Raw genomic sequence first — 17,462 nt, 5'->3', positions numbered from 1 at the left:
GATTGGTGGAAACACCGGCGACAGTTCTATTTTGGTATCTTCCAAAGTTCAGCCGTCACGTTGGGTTTGATCTCTTCTACGGTGGCGAAACTGGTACCTTTGAGGCCCATTTTTAGCTTTAGAAAGAGCCTAACATCTGATGCTGTTATATTGTTTTTAAGGCTATCAAAGCCTTGAAGCAGATTTTTCCCCAATTCGCACATGAATTTGATGTTTGCACAGTTGCTCGATCCCTGAAATTACGTTAACTGGTCACTGGTCACCCGCACTCCTCAGTTCAGCTACATTACTTGCATACTACTTATTATGACCTGTTCATACTTGTCAAATTCGTGAGTAGACAAACTAAGGATTGTACTGTACAAGATTCATTGATTGCACCACAAATGCCAAAACTACAACAACATTTCGACAACTTTACGACTGCTCCTTCAACATTTCGGCAACTTACCACAACAACATTTCGGCAGCTTACTACAACAACATTTCGGCAATATTCGGCAATATTTCGGCAACTTACTACAACAACATTTCCGCAACTTACTACAACAACATTTCTGCAACTTACTACAACAACATTTCGGCAACGTGCTACAACAACTTACTTCAACTTACTACAACAACATTTCGGAAACTTACTACAACAATATTTCGGCAACCTACTACAACAGCATTTCGGCAACATTCGGAAACATTTCGGCAACTTACTACAACTTACTACAACAACACTTCGGCAACGTGCTACAACTTACTACAACTTACTACAACAACATTTCGGCAGCATTTCGGCAACTTACTATAACAACATTTCGGCAACTTGTCAAATTCATGAATAGACAAACTAAGGATTGTACTGTACAAGATTCAGTGATTGCACCACAAATGCCAAAACTACAACAACATTTCGGCAACTTTACGACTGCCCCTCCAATATCTTACATACATGAAAACGTATCACACTTGAAATATTTCACATAAGAAACAGGAAGTTGAAAAAAAACAAAGACCGACTGCAAAAGCTGATAACTCAATTACACGGCACTTTTCTTTGCATAATATTACAGAAAATATATTCGTTGAATGTTATTATGCTTGTCTTGTAAATAATAATAATAACAATAATAATAACTAATGAGAAAGGTTATAATTAGGTAACTACCGAGACTTCCCGTCGGTTATTTCTTGTCTAATGTTGTTTACTGCACACACGTAATGTAACATACTCATTATACAATTACTGTACGTACTTGCAAAGTTTTTAAACAAAATTTTCACATATTATTATTATTAATACTTTCGAACAACGATGGGAGAGGGAAAAAAAGTATGGTGACCGCAAAAAAAAGTTCAATTGAAGATTTGAACTGTTTTACACGTTTCATGACCCCCTACATGCCAAAAAAAAAAAAAAAAGTTATTTTCCGAGATCTGTCCGTCCGTACGCCCTTATGTACACTCGCCTAGAGGTCATTCTGTTCAATGAACTGCATCAAATTTTAAACACTTAAGTTTCTTATGAAATCTCCAGATGTGTTTTACAAATGTTCCTCCTACCCTCAAAAATAAGGGTAGTTTACTGAACAGTACAAATAAAAAACTGTGAATTGCGCAAATCCGGGTCTAACGACTTTATTCATTTTTCATAAACCAACACTTTATTAACTACCCTATTATATACAGGGTCCGGCCGAAAGACCTCCCGTATTTGGAACGGGTGCTGTGTGAGTTGTGGTGCGGATACGGTGGTGGAAGGGGTATAGATCGATAGCGGTATACGTACCATTTTCAGTAGTCACAATGGCGTGGCGCGGTGAGGATCGTGTGTTTGTTGTGCAGGAATATATTCGTAATGGTGGTTCTGTTATTACTACTCGGCGGGAATTTCGCATTCGGTTCGGACTTGGCCGACATGATTCTATTCCGGATAGAAAAAACTATTCAAGCTTGGGTATCAGATTTTAGAGTAAGAAGTTCTGCACTAAAAGAAAAAAATGCCTTGTTCACAGCGGGTCGTAACAACACCGGAGAATGTGTCGCGTGTGAGAACGTCCACCCAGCAATCTCCAAAGCGTTCAGCACTTAAACAGGTCGGCCAGGCGATATTTTCCTCAGTGCAGAACCTGTTTCTCTAAGTTTGATACCTGAATAGATTTCTATGATACTCCAGGTGGCAGCACCGAATCGAAAATGGTCGGATATACAGCGAATAACCTTCTGTAAACGTTCTGTATAGTGACCAATCCATTTTGTGTCAACGCAAGGGTGAGCACTCAACTTGGTCTCGGGACTGTCCAGCCTTTCAACGTAAGAAACGTATCCGAGAACTAATGATTGTTGAGATCTCTACTGCCGATACTAAGCGTCGCAGAGGAAGCATCCCTTCCTCGCTTTTTGTGACCTTTGCTATCTACTATTGCACCTACTTCTTTTAAATCTGTGGCAACCAAAACGTCTTAGGTTCAGTAGCATCACTTCAGGTTTGGATTGGGAGGCAAGACCCCTTGATATAAGTAAAATTTCGCGTTTTTCACTCAGTTACTACTACTATAAAATCTATATACATCTCAAACTGGGGGGGAGCAAATGCACCTCCCTGCCCCCTAAATGACCCCCTGCTTACGTTTCCAACCAAAAAAAATTTGTCTCCGATAAAAGTCCCAGTCGCATCAATTAGCAAGCCTTCCAAAACCCCACCTGTTTCTGTTAGTATTGGTATCGCCGCTCACCTTATATTGTCGGCCTAAAACTTAGCCTGCTTGTGCGCCGGCTCAATGATAAGGCTGTTCCCACGGAAATCTTCACCTGTCTGTAAGCTACCTCCAGTTTCTTTGAAATCTGACATGGTCGAGGATGACCTGATGAATTCTGAGTGGACGGTGGTCGGCCCACGTGGAAAGATTAGCCTCAAACGTTAATTTCTGACATTTTAAAATTATTTGTTCTTTTTATATATTTCCTTTTTTAATGCTATTGTTATATATTCATTCTTGTATATTTATTACTTTATCTCTTCTTTCCGGTTTTTATTTATGTTTTGCAACATGTTTTTGTTTATTCAATTTTAATAGGTTCGTTTTTAAACATACAATCCATGTTGAGCGGTTATATTCATAGTGACGGGGACAAATAGACTTGATGTTGACGTCCCCATTAAAACTCAATCAATCAATCAATTGTTCTGCATTGTGTTCGTACAATCACTTTATCAATTTATGAAATCATCTAACTATAAATTAGGATGGGCAAAACCGGTTTTTATAAAAAACGAAACCCGAAAAACCGACATTTCGGTTTTCTGCAAAACCGGTTCGGTTTTTCACCAAAACCGGTTTCGGTTTTCTCCAAAACCGGTTCGGTTTTCTCCAAAATCAGTTCGGTTTTCACCGAAACCAGTTTCGGTGAAAACTTTTCGAAAAGACATAAGACTATTTCTGTGGAAATGGATTCGGTTTCCGGAGAACAGCGAAACACCATTCTGGTCAGAAATAGAACAAATTTTAAAAAAAAGCGGAATCGGTTTTGAAGAAAACCGAAACCGGTTTCGGTGAAAAACCGAAAAACCGTTTTTTGTGCCCACCACTACTATAAATTAGTGTTTGAGATCTTAGCTTGAGTGAACTAGTGTTGCCTACAACACTTTTAGAATTTCTCGTCTCGAATTTACAAATGTCTGTGACGACATTCCTCGTCTTTTATTTGAAACAGCTAACCAAACTAATGAATTTATTATGGTCTGGTAACATAAATCAACTAAGTTTCTATACACAGTATTGAGTTCTATAGTACAGTATGTCCGTAGAGTTGCGCAACCCAAAGTTTGATTGTGTATATCTTCTGAACCAAGAACGATAAAGATATCAGGCTTGAAACAAATGTAACCGTGTTCTATGTAGATATTTTCGAGATCATGTACTTTTAAAGCAATCCTGAAGTTCGGACTTGCTTTTACATGTCTCAGTATAAAATGATTTATTTCCTTCTTCCTTTCTGTTATGAAAAGATATGACCTACTGAGAGGTGAACCTTTTCTTTTCTTTTCTTTCTTTCTTTCTTCCTTTCTTTCTTTTCTTTTTCTTTTCTTTTTTTTGTAACCGGTGCTCACTAGTCTCTTTCGAGCTCAGACTCACTATCGTTAAAAGGGCTCGCGCTCACACCAGCTCAGACTTGCACTTGTATGAGTTCAAAACCAGCTCAGACTTGCACTTGTATGAGTTCAAACTTGCTATCCTTAATAATGCTCACGCAAGTTGATCTCGCGCCTACTAACCTCATTGAAACTCTTTCACATACTCGGGTTCTGATTCACTTTCAATTTATAGAACTCTTGCTTACATGGGCTAGCACTCATTTATTGAGTTCGAATCCGAGAGGGCGCGGTGGCTCAGTGGTAGAGCGTTCACCTCCGATGCTTGGTGTCCCTGGTTCTATCCCAGCTCGCGCCGTGTGGATTTTGTGGTGGACACCGTGTTCGTGGGTTTTCTCGGGGTTCTCCCGTTTCCTCCCACTTTCTTCATTCATGTCACTCATCTCTCATCATCACCTTCTCCTTTAGCCTAACCGGCATAACCGTGGGACGTAAAACTTAAAGATTTCATTTCATTTTTTCGAATCCGATTGAGTCCCAAAACCGGGCTCGCGAGTTTAGGCATATCCTTATACCGAGAAACATGAGCACATCTATTGAATAAAGTCAGGTGTACCACTTTATTACTATACGAGGCTCAAATAATGGAGTGGCCGAAGAAACGCGGCAAAATAAAGTTGTCACAGTCTTCTGATAACGAAGCAAAATAGAAAAATCAGTATGTCGGATGGGATCCGACACATGATCGGAAAGCGTTAAAGCGGCTACATATGACGAAAAGGATACGCTGAGGAGCCTAATACGTAGAAGCTTTCCAAATTGCGGCAAGTATGACCCACACTAACGGCAGAATACTAATAAAGTACTGGTCTACCTTTAAGCGGCGACTCTGTCTATTCTATGTGTTCAAAAGTAAAGTTATTTCCTCCTGATTCCATTAATATTGAGTGCATTTGCTGCTCTCTTTTCATCTAATACAAATTACTGAAGGACATCCGTTCTGTAACAAATGCCAATCATCTCTGAAAGGATAAAAGAAGAAAAATTGATCAGAACACTTTCTCACCTCGTCTCTCAAGGTCAAAGACGCCATTAATTTTGATACAATAAAGTAATTTATCTTCGTGTATCTCTTTTCTTCTCTCTATCACAGTTTTTTTTTTAACGTAAGTTTATTGACTCTATGTAAAACAGCATAACTTTTCGCCTTCAAAACCCTTTCTCTACAAAAGATTATGTGGAGTTAAAAAAAAAGAAGAAAAATGTGATGTTTACAACAAAAGATTTTTCGCAAGTTTTTACTCTTTACTGAAACAGAATAGAACAAACTTTTTTTCAAAACGGTTTTTTTCTTTTGACATGCGACACAACAAAAGTTACAATTTGTCTTCCGTACTCATACAAAGCAAAAACAACTTTTTTTTAAAAAAAAGGGGGAGAGGGAATACCACTATACATTCTTTTATTTTTTTAAAAAAATATATGACCTTAAAGTGTGAAAGGTCAAGGAAGTTGTAACAAAAGAAATACTGTTTCCGAAACACAACGCTTTTTTTTAGAAGAATCACAACACTATTATAATACGACTTTCTTTATTACATAATACGTACGTACCATAACTTTGTATTCAATAGATTCAGCAATAACAAAAAGTGGGATCAATTAATCGTCTTTAACAAAACGAGGAATGGGTAAATCATGTCTAGGAAATAAGAGGAATTTAAAATGTAGAGAAGTGGGAGAAATGAATGGATTTCATCTAATAACAGGAGGGAATGGACGAGTTATACCTAACAAACAAAAGAAATAAATAACTAACCATATCAAGCGAAAAAAGGAGTGAATAAATCATATCTAACAAACGAGAAGAATGAATCAATTATATCTAGCAAACATAATGAACGAATAAACCATATTTATTCAAGAGAAGGAATACCGCAAATGAGGATGATGAATGAATCATATCTAGGAAACAAGAGAACTGATTAATCGTATCCAGCAAACAAGAATATAATAACTGAATTTTGCCAAAGAAAAGAAGAGATAAATCATTAGCAAACGAAAAGAATCGGTAAAGCATATCCAACAAGTGAGAAGAAATGATGAATCATATCTAGTGACTGAGAGAACTGGGTGAAACATATTTAGTGAATGAAAGGAATGGGTGAATCATATCTATGGTGAATAGAATGAATGGATGAATCATATCTATGGTGAATGAGAGGAATAGATTAATCATATCTATGGTGAATGAGAGGAATAGATTAATCATATCTATTGTGAATGAGAGGAAATAATGAATCATATCTAGTGAGTTCACCTCTGGTGCTAGGGGTCTCGGGTTCAAACCCTGCTCCCGCCAAGTGAACTTTGTGGTGGACAAACACCGTGTGCGTGGGTTTTCTCGGGGTTCTCCCGTTTCCTCCCACTTTCTTCATTCCACCATTTCATTCATTACTCATTATCACCGTCTCCTTTAGCCTAGCCGGCATAACCGTGGGACATAAAACTCAAAATTTCATTTCATTTCATATCTAGTGAATGAGTGGACTGAATGAATCATATCTAGTGAATGAGACGACTGAATGAATCATATCTAATGAATGAGAGGACTGAATAACTCACTTTTAATGAGTGAGAGAAATAGGTGTATTATATCCATAATGAATAGAACGAATTGTTCAATAATATCTATGGTGAATGGGAAGAATGGATGAATCATATCTATGGTGAATAAGACTATCGGAGGAATGGATGAATAATATGTATGGTGAATGAGAGGAATAGATTAATCATATATATGGTGAATGAGAGGATATGATTAATTATATCTAGTAAGTGAGAGGACTAGATAAATCATATTTAGTGAATGAGACGAATAGATTAATCATATCTCGTGAATGAGAAGAGTGAATGAATAATCTAGCAAACTAAAAGAAACGATGAACCGAATGCTGTAAAATAGGGGAATGAATAAATAAATCATATCTAAGAAACGAACAGGAATAAATAAATCATATTGAACAAACTACAAGATAAATTATATCTAACAAAAGGTGGATGAAGGAAGAAAAGAAAAGCGAAATTAACTATATATAGCAATAGACAAGAAGGGATGAAATGTACCTAGCAAGAGGAAGAAATGGATGAACTACATCTTCCAAAGGAAAGGAATGAATTAAAATGTATCTAGCATAAGGGAGAATGGATGTATGTACAAAGCAAAGTGGATAAATATATTAAATACGAAGGAGCATCGGAAATTAAGGGTACAAGGTCGATATTTATGGAGTTTCGTCTGTTATAGAGGAATGATGAGTTTGCGGTAATTTTAATACACGGAGTTGGCAACTGTGCAGGGTTTCAGCCATCCGCTACCTACGACGCTAGTTGTAGATAAACACAAAATGGCGACTCGTTTGGAAAACTGATCTTGCGAAGAAGTCCGCTCAGTTATTCGATTTGTGTGGGCGAAACATGTAACTGCGGCTGAAATTCACCGGCAGCTGGTAGACGTTTACGGAGAGACAGTAATGTCATTTTACTTCACAACAATACGCACCTACATCTAGCTCAAAAGACCACCACGCTTTTGATGTGGTTTTGCTGGAACATCATCGACCACCCTCCCTACAGCCCGGACTTCGCTCCAAGCAACTTTCACCTGTTCCCGTAGTTCAAGGAGTACCTAGGAGGCTGTCGGTTCACTTCAGACGAGTAGGTGAAACACTTCGTGACAACGTGGCTGATCCGATATGGAGACTATATCGGAAAATGTCCTAATCTATGTGTTCTCCATTGACTGTATTGGTTGTATGAAATAAAATATACACGTTTCACTGCAATCCTGTAACCTTACTTTCTGATCACCTGTAAGGCTTTGTACCTTACTTTTTGATCACCCCCTCGTACATCTAGGAAGTGGGAATAATATTCATTCTTGGAATACAGTCAAATTTCGTGGCAAGAGCGTCATGTTTTGCTGTGCGTGTTCATATATGCAAACCTTGCAGGCAAATAAATTCTCCGATTTTTAAAAAAAGAAAAAACTAATTAATGAATCAAGGTTCATACATAACATTAGTGTCACGAAAAGACACAATATAACAATCACAAACCATTAAAATATCCACACACAGTTTAAATAAAACCACTTGACTTTTTCTTACATATTAAAACACTTAAAAATCAATTTTGACAAAATAATTTAAAATGTGTTAAGACTTTTCTGATTGAGTTTTCCAGACATCAGTTCTTGGTTTCTCTTTGTTATAAACCTACCTTTTAAAAAAATATTTCGCTTTCAATGGAGGACGACACAAAAACTTATCTATTTATGTATACTTAACAAAAGTAGGTTATTTTTTGTTACTGGGCGGTTGACAGCTCTAGGAAAACAAAGATAACAATAATAATAATATTAGGCAGAACCATAACCATTTCACCACACGTCACTGACAGCAGAAAAAAAAACTTGTTCTTCTTGCCAAGTTGTCCGGCAAGAAGTGGAACAAGCCGACAGTTGGGAAACCCGTGCACTGGGTTATGGTGTTGTAAGATTTTTTATAGTTACTTTTTCTAATATATATACAATCAATGATACAGCAAAAAAGTTGATCGACGAGATGCTATCATGCTATATTTATACAGGGTGGTTAGAAAGTGACAGTGGGATAAACGGTACAGAAAAAATCCTGATAATATGAGGTTCCGTTGGGGGCCAGTTTAGGCTCTGTTTAGGAGCTACAATCTTGGGGGGAAAAATTCCCTCGAAGATTCTTGAATATACAGTGTACATCCTTGAAAGTGCCTCATGTATTTATGTATATCAATTTAACAGAAAACATGAGAAAAATAACTTTAAGTAAAATCTACTAAAGGAAAAATTGATAATTACCGACCTAGATCTGTGTTTAAAAAATGAAATCAAATCTTTAAGTTTTACGTCCCACGCTTATGCTGGCTAGAATAAAGGAGACGGTAATGATGAGAAATGAATGAAATGGTGGAATGAAGAAAGTGGGAGGAAACGGGAGAACCCCGAGGAAACCCACGCACACGGTGTTTGTCCACCACAAAGTTCACGAGGCGCGAGCTGGGATCGAACCAAAAAACACCATGCACCAGAGGTGAACGTTCTACCACTCAGCCACTATGATCCCAGGATTTGTGTTCAAGTTTCGGCAATATTTCACTGAATTCATAACGGAAGTACAGAGGCTAAAACGTACAGATTTCGGAGAAGGGAAAGTCATAACTTTCTTCTTTTTATTCTTACAATTATAATTTTTAATTGGTGACAGATTTCAACTACTTTTAATTAAGTCAAATTAGGCCGTTTGGTTGCCAAGCAGCACAGGTATAGAATTAAAATTTTTGCAGGAGCAAGATTCGAAGTTCAACACCGCCTCATAAACAGTTCATATGTCTGTTATGTTGGCAATCAAAAAAATAACTATACATTTTATGGTCTTATACAGTGTGTTTCAAAAGAACACCGACTACATTCCTGATACCAAGATAAGACAAAAAGTATAGACCAACCTGTGTGCACAAATATTTCCTTTCGGAGTTATAGGCTGCCGAAAACACGAAAAAAATAAACTTTAAAGATTCATAGCTGCAATACCATGGGACCTACCGTAGTCGGGTCAAGACTTCACTTAGGAATTAGTACGTGCCCTATCCAGAATTCATGTTTCAAAATTCAAAGATACTCATGCAACCAATTTTTATAAAGAGAGTTTTGCTACGGTATATAATTTGAAATACTCACTGACTACCTCTATAAAAATTATTGCGGAAAAGATATGTAATGCTGTGAGAAACTGCACCAAAATCGAGTTGTGACAAATCGCATCTGTAGCGAACTCAACGTATTAACCTCACTGAGGCTGTGGCTCGCTATCCAATCATAGGGTCGCGCTCAAGACAGATTCGTGTACAGTTCGCAGCTATATATTAAACTGTATGTGTAAATAAGAAAGACCGTTTGTCACTCCGAAACGAAAATTGACTACATCACTGGTTCCTAATATGTACAGATTACTATAATACTATTGCTCCTGTAACATTTATCCTGAACTTATTTCTTACTTGCGCCACTGAATTAGGTTGACTGCTTGAAGAAAGATTTTATCAGGAGAAGGCAAAGTTTCTGGAAATCTCCGTAGAGAGAGAGAGAGAAAAAGAAAGAAAATGAAGTTTAAGAATACCACAAAGAAATGGAAAGTTTTTACACATGGTTGCTCATACGCATGACAGATTTGTGCTTTTATTTGTCACTTTTAGTGAAAGAATGATCTTGTGTATTTGTAGATAAAATTGTTGTTATTACCTTTTGAGGGAAAGTAAATGAAAATCTCAGCCTATTAAACATTACTTTCATGATACAGTGTCAATCGTTATATCTGTATAATATTTGGTTTTCTAGCGTCGTTTTCATTTATTTACTAGTAGGTTGTGTATCACTCAAGGATGTTATAAAATAGAGAATATGCCCATACGTATCTTCATCATATGAACTCAATGAAGCCAGAAAACAACCGAACTTTGTCTAAACTGGCACTTCTGATTGGCTACTCTCGTTTCCGCCATGGTTGTTGGCTTGAAACATTACGATCTTAGTGGCGCGGAGTGATCAGAGTAGGTGTGACGAAGCTCTGACGTATGGCTTCACTATTTTGCTGTATGGGCAGATCCTCTATTTTATAACATACTTGGTATCACTGGTAAAACTATGTGTGACACGATGTAAGCTTATTTATTCGTATATATAATTTTACTGTTAGATTATGTGTATTGGTTATTTTAGTGGCCGTAAATTTGGCGTAACAAATAGGCCTTTATACAGATCAAGGAGGCCAGGTCCAGTGACGACGCTAGAGCATGATGCAAAATTGTAAGGGAAGGGGTTAGGGTAGTTCCTATTCTGCCACTAAAAACTTCCGGAAAGGGGTAAATAAAGTGACACTAACGCCAGAAGTTTACGAAATAATTGGTGGATTTACAATTGACAGAAGCACAAAATTTAAAATTTACGAAGAAATATGAAACAGAACTTTTAAAACACATTTCATAATGAATCCAAATATGTGAACCTTATCTCTGAGATCAATATTTCTTGAGAAATAGGCCTACGATTGGATTACTTAAACACGTAAATTGTATTAAAAAACAACGGTATTTGTTCCGAAGTTGGTCGCTGACTTAATTTTCGACCAAAAGTGTAATAAAAGCTACGAAAATTTTAAAATCGTCAATTTTAAGTTCACTTTCGTTGCCGCCATCTGCGGCATTTATCCCAGGCTGAGTATAGTACAGTGTGGACGTATGGCATAAAAACTAGAGCGCATGAAACACAAACCAACTTGTGAGAGGTTATCACTAAAATGCACGAATGCTATCTAGGCGAATAAGGGCAGGAATCCAACAGGAGGACTAGCGAGGGGATAAGTCCATAGGGAGCAGGCGCGTCAGTGACGGTGGGTATACGCATAAACGAGAATAGTAGAAATATACTTTATATGTCATAATATTCATGCTACAGCTTTACGACACTTGTATGATTACTTTGAACACTGCCTTGTCATAGTACTTTACTTCATTATGTCTTTCTTATGGAGTACTATTTGTATTATTTACAGTTTAGTACCTGTAGCCAAAGTATTTGGTAACTGTTACCAAATGTTTTAGTAAATAAGTTTGGTACAGGACATTTGGTTGAATTCACTAAATGCAGGTACAGTATTTACAACAAAATTACTTAGCTCCAAGAACCAAATCTGGATCATTTTAACCAAATATTTTGGTATTCCCAACGAAATCTTACATATTTCATCAAGTATATATATGCATTTGGTTCTGATAACCAAATACTAGGTCGTTACAAGCAAATAAATCGTAACCAAATGATTTCGTGCTGGTGAGCAAACTTTGGTTGGCGCTATATTGACGAAACGATTCGGTCACCAGCACCATATTTTGTTTAATCTGACCAAAACTTTTTTCAGTGTAGATTCTTGAAAATGAGTAAAATTTTTCATACACCCTGTATAACATTTCTGTGGCTCCTTAAAATTTCAAGACGTAAAATGCACGTCATTGTTTGTTGAAGTTTCACTTTTCAGCACTGAGGCTATATAAAACATAGATCTGAAGCTTAAGGTGGTCCGTAATAAGTCTGTAATAAGCTCAAATTTCAATGCCCTTTTCCGGGAATCGAACCTGGGACCACATAAAATAAAAGCGCGCTTGATAGCTAGTAGACCAGAAGGAAACGCCCTGACGTCCCTTCTGGGCTTACATGGTACGAGGGAAGACCAGAAACTAAAGTTACAAGGCCGATATTTCTGGAGTTTAGTCTGTTATGGACGAATGATGAGTGTGCGGTAAAATACATAGAGTTGGCTACTGTGCAGAGTTTCAACCACCCGACACATACAGCGCTAGTTGTAGGTAAAAACAAATGGTGACTTGTTAGGAAACTGGTCTCGCGAAGAAGGCCGCTCAGTTATTCTATTTCTGTGGGCGAAACATGTAACCGCGGCTGACATTCACCGGCAGCTGGTAGGCATTTACGAAGAGATTGTATTGTAACGGCCAGAACTTCTCACCGAGGACGTCATCTTCCTTCAGGATAACGCGCGCCACCCGCATATAATCCAGAAGATCACCACTCTGTTGAAGCTATTTTGCTGGGAAGTCATCAACACTACCCTCCTTACAGCCCGGACCTCGCTCCAACCGACTTTCACCTGTTCCCACGCTTGAAGGAACAGCTAGAAGTTGAAACATCTCGTGACAACATGGATGAACACGTAAGGACAGGGTTTTTACCTGGAGAGAACTCATCCCACGATGCTACAAGTGCTTCAACCGATATGGAGACTATGTCGAAAAATAACCTAATGTATGGCTGTATTGGTTGTATGAAACAATATATACACGTTTCACTGTAGGCTTTGTAACCTTACTTTCCGAATATTCCTCGTATATTACATAAATGAAGAATTACATATTATAAATTTCTACTGAGAAACGAAACAAAATATCTATCTCCGCTATTCCGCTACATCCCTGTCTCAACTTTACCAACAGTTATTGCAAAGTAGAAGAAAATGGCTTGGAAATAGCCTTTCATAATTGGAAATGTCCTATAAAACTTTCAGCAGTTTTCAGCTTCCATTTAGCAACGCGATTACTGTTCGTGTTATATGTAAGAGTGTGCGAGAGAGAAAATAGCCTATTGGAGGCTCACAAAAATTCGATGTTCACTTGTCACGTTTCTCCCTTCAAAAAAGTTCGAGAAATAAAAGTTCTTCCATTCTGAAAGAAAATATTCTCTGTTTGTAAGGTCACGTCATACCAAATAACACGCAATTGACAATTTGAAAAGAAGAAATTTGTACTTTTTTATATATATATTTCCGAATTTTATTATTATTTCATTTTGCTTTTTATTCAATTGTTAATCATTTCTTCAACTTTTGTGGAAGTTTTTAAAATTTTGATAGGCTGTTTTCAAAATTAATTGTAATGACATCTGGTGTAAAATACATTTATTATTTTTTAAATCAGAAGTTACTTATTGATTCTTATTGTACAAGTTGCTAATTAATGTTATCAAATTTTATACTTATAAAATAAAAATCTAGTCAGGAAAAGTTTGTATGTTTCCAATCTTTTCGATACTGAAATCTCGAAAACCACAAGTGCTAAAAACCTGCTGTTTTCGCTGGTCGATTAAAAATTTTGTGCACCCTCTTCAGTTCTACTTGAATTGTTTAAAAATATGGCCACTATTTCTTTATTACATTTCTAGGGGTGCACTAGGAGTGTTGAAATTTTAAACAAAGCATCAAATCCTACGAGTTATACATTCCAACATCACATATTTGTATATAGGGGTTGTATATCTCTCAGGCGTTTGTTTCATGGTTAAATGATAATGAAAAACGAAGGACCACCATTTCTCCAGTCTAAGACGAATCTTTATTATTGGGAGTGTTTTGCCTAATGAACACCATATAACACTGACAACATAATTAATTCTGTATGTAATGTATTTGCTTATTACATACTGCATGCAAGAAAGAAAATCAAACCGGAAGTAGGCTCAAATCTTGCAAACGACGCGAGACATTGAAAAAATAATCGAAAAAATCTCACTTCATGATACCCCTTACAAATTTTAATCAAGACATCTTTCATTTGTGTCTTTAAAGGGACATGTACAGATGTTGTGAGGAATGACAAGAGGGTTCGTGCTCATATGTGAATGATGCGCTGTGTAGAGAGCACAGGTTCAGCTAGTAAAATTTATAGTCTCTTTCGGGTAAAAAAGAACGAATAATAAAATCTTTTTCTTTTAGTTTTACGTCCCACATTAATGCCAGCTAGGCTAAAGGAGACGGTGATGATGAGAAATGAATGAAATGGTGAATTGAAGAAAGTGGAAGGAAACGGGAGAACCCACGCACACGGAGTTTGTCCACCATAAGGCTCACTTGCCGCGAGCTGGGATCAAACCAGGACCTCACGCACAAGAGGTGAACGCTCTACCACTGAGCCACCGTGAAACCCAATGATTATAAGAATGTTGGAGGAAACGGGAGAGTTCCAAGAAAACCCACGAACACAATCTTGTCCACAAAAGCTCACATGGCCAGAGATCGAACCAGAAATATCTCACACTGAAGGTGTGCGCCCTATCACTGAGCCACCATTCTTCCTCTTTGTAGGAGTGTACAAAGTTCTCTTAAAACACAAAGATTTAGGGTTGTCCACGAGACGAGATGACACAGAAACAGATGCACTTTCCGAGACGAGCAGAGATGGAATGGGTCAGTGGGCTGTCGGTCAAGATTTGTGAATGGGTCAATGGGTTGTGAGTCAAAAGGGCGTGACTCACTCTGGCCCATCAACCGACTACGGTCCACCGATCTACTGTGCTCAATGCATTGCAGACAGCATTTTGTGAACCCTGGTGAATTTGTCTACGTTTTACTTTGAAGGCGTCCATTTTTTCTTCCTTTTTCATTTGTTTCTATTTACTTATCTGAGATGATTAAATCTAATTGAAAAAAGAACTTCAGGCACTTTTGGATATTAATATTTATAATTGAGATAATAATAATAGAACTTAATACTTGGCTTTCGATACATAGTCGAATTTTACACTTTTTTCCCTTTAGACTCAAATTTCATTCTATTTTCCACTGAATCTGTAATTCAACAAGAAAATAATTATACATGATAATTAAATTGAAATTAATCGTAATACGGCCCATGACAAACACTTTACTACTTTATATCGTAAAGGTCAAATCCACCGGTAATGTAACAGAGCAGTGCTTGAGCGATTGACCGTAGAAAGTCGAACTCCGATTAGTAATAATTTCACAGCCTTGTTTTACTGCAAGTGTTAACTCATTAGTCAGTGGAGAGGAGGCTGTGGATCATGGGTCAGAGTTGATGAAGATGAGTATTGGTGGGTGGAGGGTCAGAGAGGGTCATGGTGTATAGTGGGTCACAATTGGTATGGGTCAGTGAATCATGGGTCAAAATTGCATTGACCCACGACATCTGTGGAGACGAGACATCACTATCTTTCAAGACACAATTTCGATAGAATACAGCCTGAAATTGGTAATTGTAAACAATAAGTTTAAAACAATTTATTTGAAAAAAATGAATGAAATTTTTTGAGTTTTACGTCCCACGCTTATGCCGACTAGGCTAAAGGAGACAGTGACGATGAGAAATGAATGAAAGGGTGGAATGAAGAAAGTGGGAGGAAACGGGATAACCCCGAGAAAACACACACACGGTGTTTGTCCACCACAAAGCTCACTTGGCGGGGGCTGGGATCGAACCTGGGACCCCAAGCACCAGAGGTGAACGCTCTACCACTGAGCCACCGCGGCCCCTAACAATTTATTTGGTTGCTGGGGTTACCAATCGAACTTCAGAATGGAAAATATTGCTGAGGAATGAGTCTGGGAAAAGACCGAATATTTTTTTAAGAGGTGAAGAGTTGCTTTTTATTCATAGTTTCAGGTTACCAGCTTTATTGTTACATTGTGTGAATTCTTGATAATGTAAGGTAAATATGCACCACCAGTTTGGGTCTAAGCTCGAGGATTAGGTATGGAGGTTAACAGGAATACCCCCATCCCAAGGGTTAAGGCAAAATCCTCCCAAATTCACCATTCTGCCGCCAAATATACATTTTTATCCGAAATTTCCATTCTCCTGTTCGACTGTACCATTTTCAGGTAAAAATTGAACCCCCAAATAATCTCATGTGCGCAAGATGCACCCTGAATCTCGCCTGTGAGCACCACTGGAGGTAAAGCTCGATAGATTTTTACACATATACTAGTCAGCACCTACCTGTTGGTGCCCATTTCATAGAGGCTAGGTAAACCCGGAAGAAATGACACAAGAAAGAAACAACGAGAAAAAATTACCGCTCCCACTGGGATTTTAACTTAGGACGCCCAGTTAGTAGGTAAACGCATTATCTATCTCGACAATGTAAACTTGCTATTTTGTTTTTCACGTAAAGAGCTCATCCGTATTATATGATTAGCATGTGCGCCCTGGTTCGATTACCACTCCTGCGATTTGTATCCCACGTTAAGCTGTAAACGCAAGGGTCACATAGCCCTTGTACTGTAAAAAGACGTTGTGTACCAAATCACTAAAAGACGTATCAGACCATGCTAAGAGACAGCATTTATGGCATTTGAAGGAGGTGCTCCGAATTCTCTTTAAACGCTGCGCAAGATGTATCAGACCATGCTAAGAGATAACATTTATGGCGTTTGAAGGAGCTGCTCCGAGTTTCCTTTAAACGCTACGTAAGATGTATCAGACCATGCTAAGAGACAGCATTTATGGCGTTTGAAGGAGGTGCTCCGAGTTCCCTTTAAACGCTGTTAGGAAACGAGAGGGTTACGGTGTTGCCACGTCTTTTTCTACCTTGTTAATGGAGAAAATTAGATATTTTCCTCATCTGCTTACATGCCTGGGATGTAATGCGACTGCGTAGACACACTCTTTTACAACACCCAAACCAGTTAATGTAAAGTAAATAGACAACGTATTTAAAATAGAGAATTGTTAAATATCAATGACGGTTGAGTTTTTTGTTTAAAGGAAAATTTCCTTGTTTTATTTTATTTCTATGAATAAAATGTAAAAATTGTTTCAAAATAGCAAAATTTCTATTAATAAGTATGATTTTATTTTAATGCATTCTAACAATGAAGTTGTACTAAATACGTAATACACGGTACAGGGCAATTTCGTTTCACGCTACTGCTATTTCTGTTCCATCGTTAAGGGCGGCACCATTTTGAAGTAGATACAG

At 37.7% G+C, this 17,462-nt stretch overlaps 1 protein-coding gene across 5 annotated transcripts in view; it reads right to left on the bottom strand.

Annotated features, from left to right (window-relative positions):
• Positions 1-17,462, bottom strand: part of LOC145683775 (solute carrier organic anion transporter family member 74D-like) — a 551,718-nt gene that overhangs the window by 118,048 nt on the left and 416,208 nt on the right. The window lies entirely within an intron of this gene.

The sequence above is a fragment of the Thermobia domestica genome, chromosome 4 (assembly GCF_964235325.1).
Source record: "Thermobia domestica chromosome 4, izTheDome1.hap1.1, whole genome shotgun sequence".
Taxonomy (NCBI): Eukaryota; Metazoa; Arthropoda; class Insecta; order Zygentoma; family Lepismatidae; genus Thermobia; species Thermobia domestica.
The sequence above is the reverse complement of the archived record's forward strand: the minus strand, read 5'-3'. Positions and strand labels throughout refer to the sequence as shown.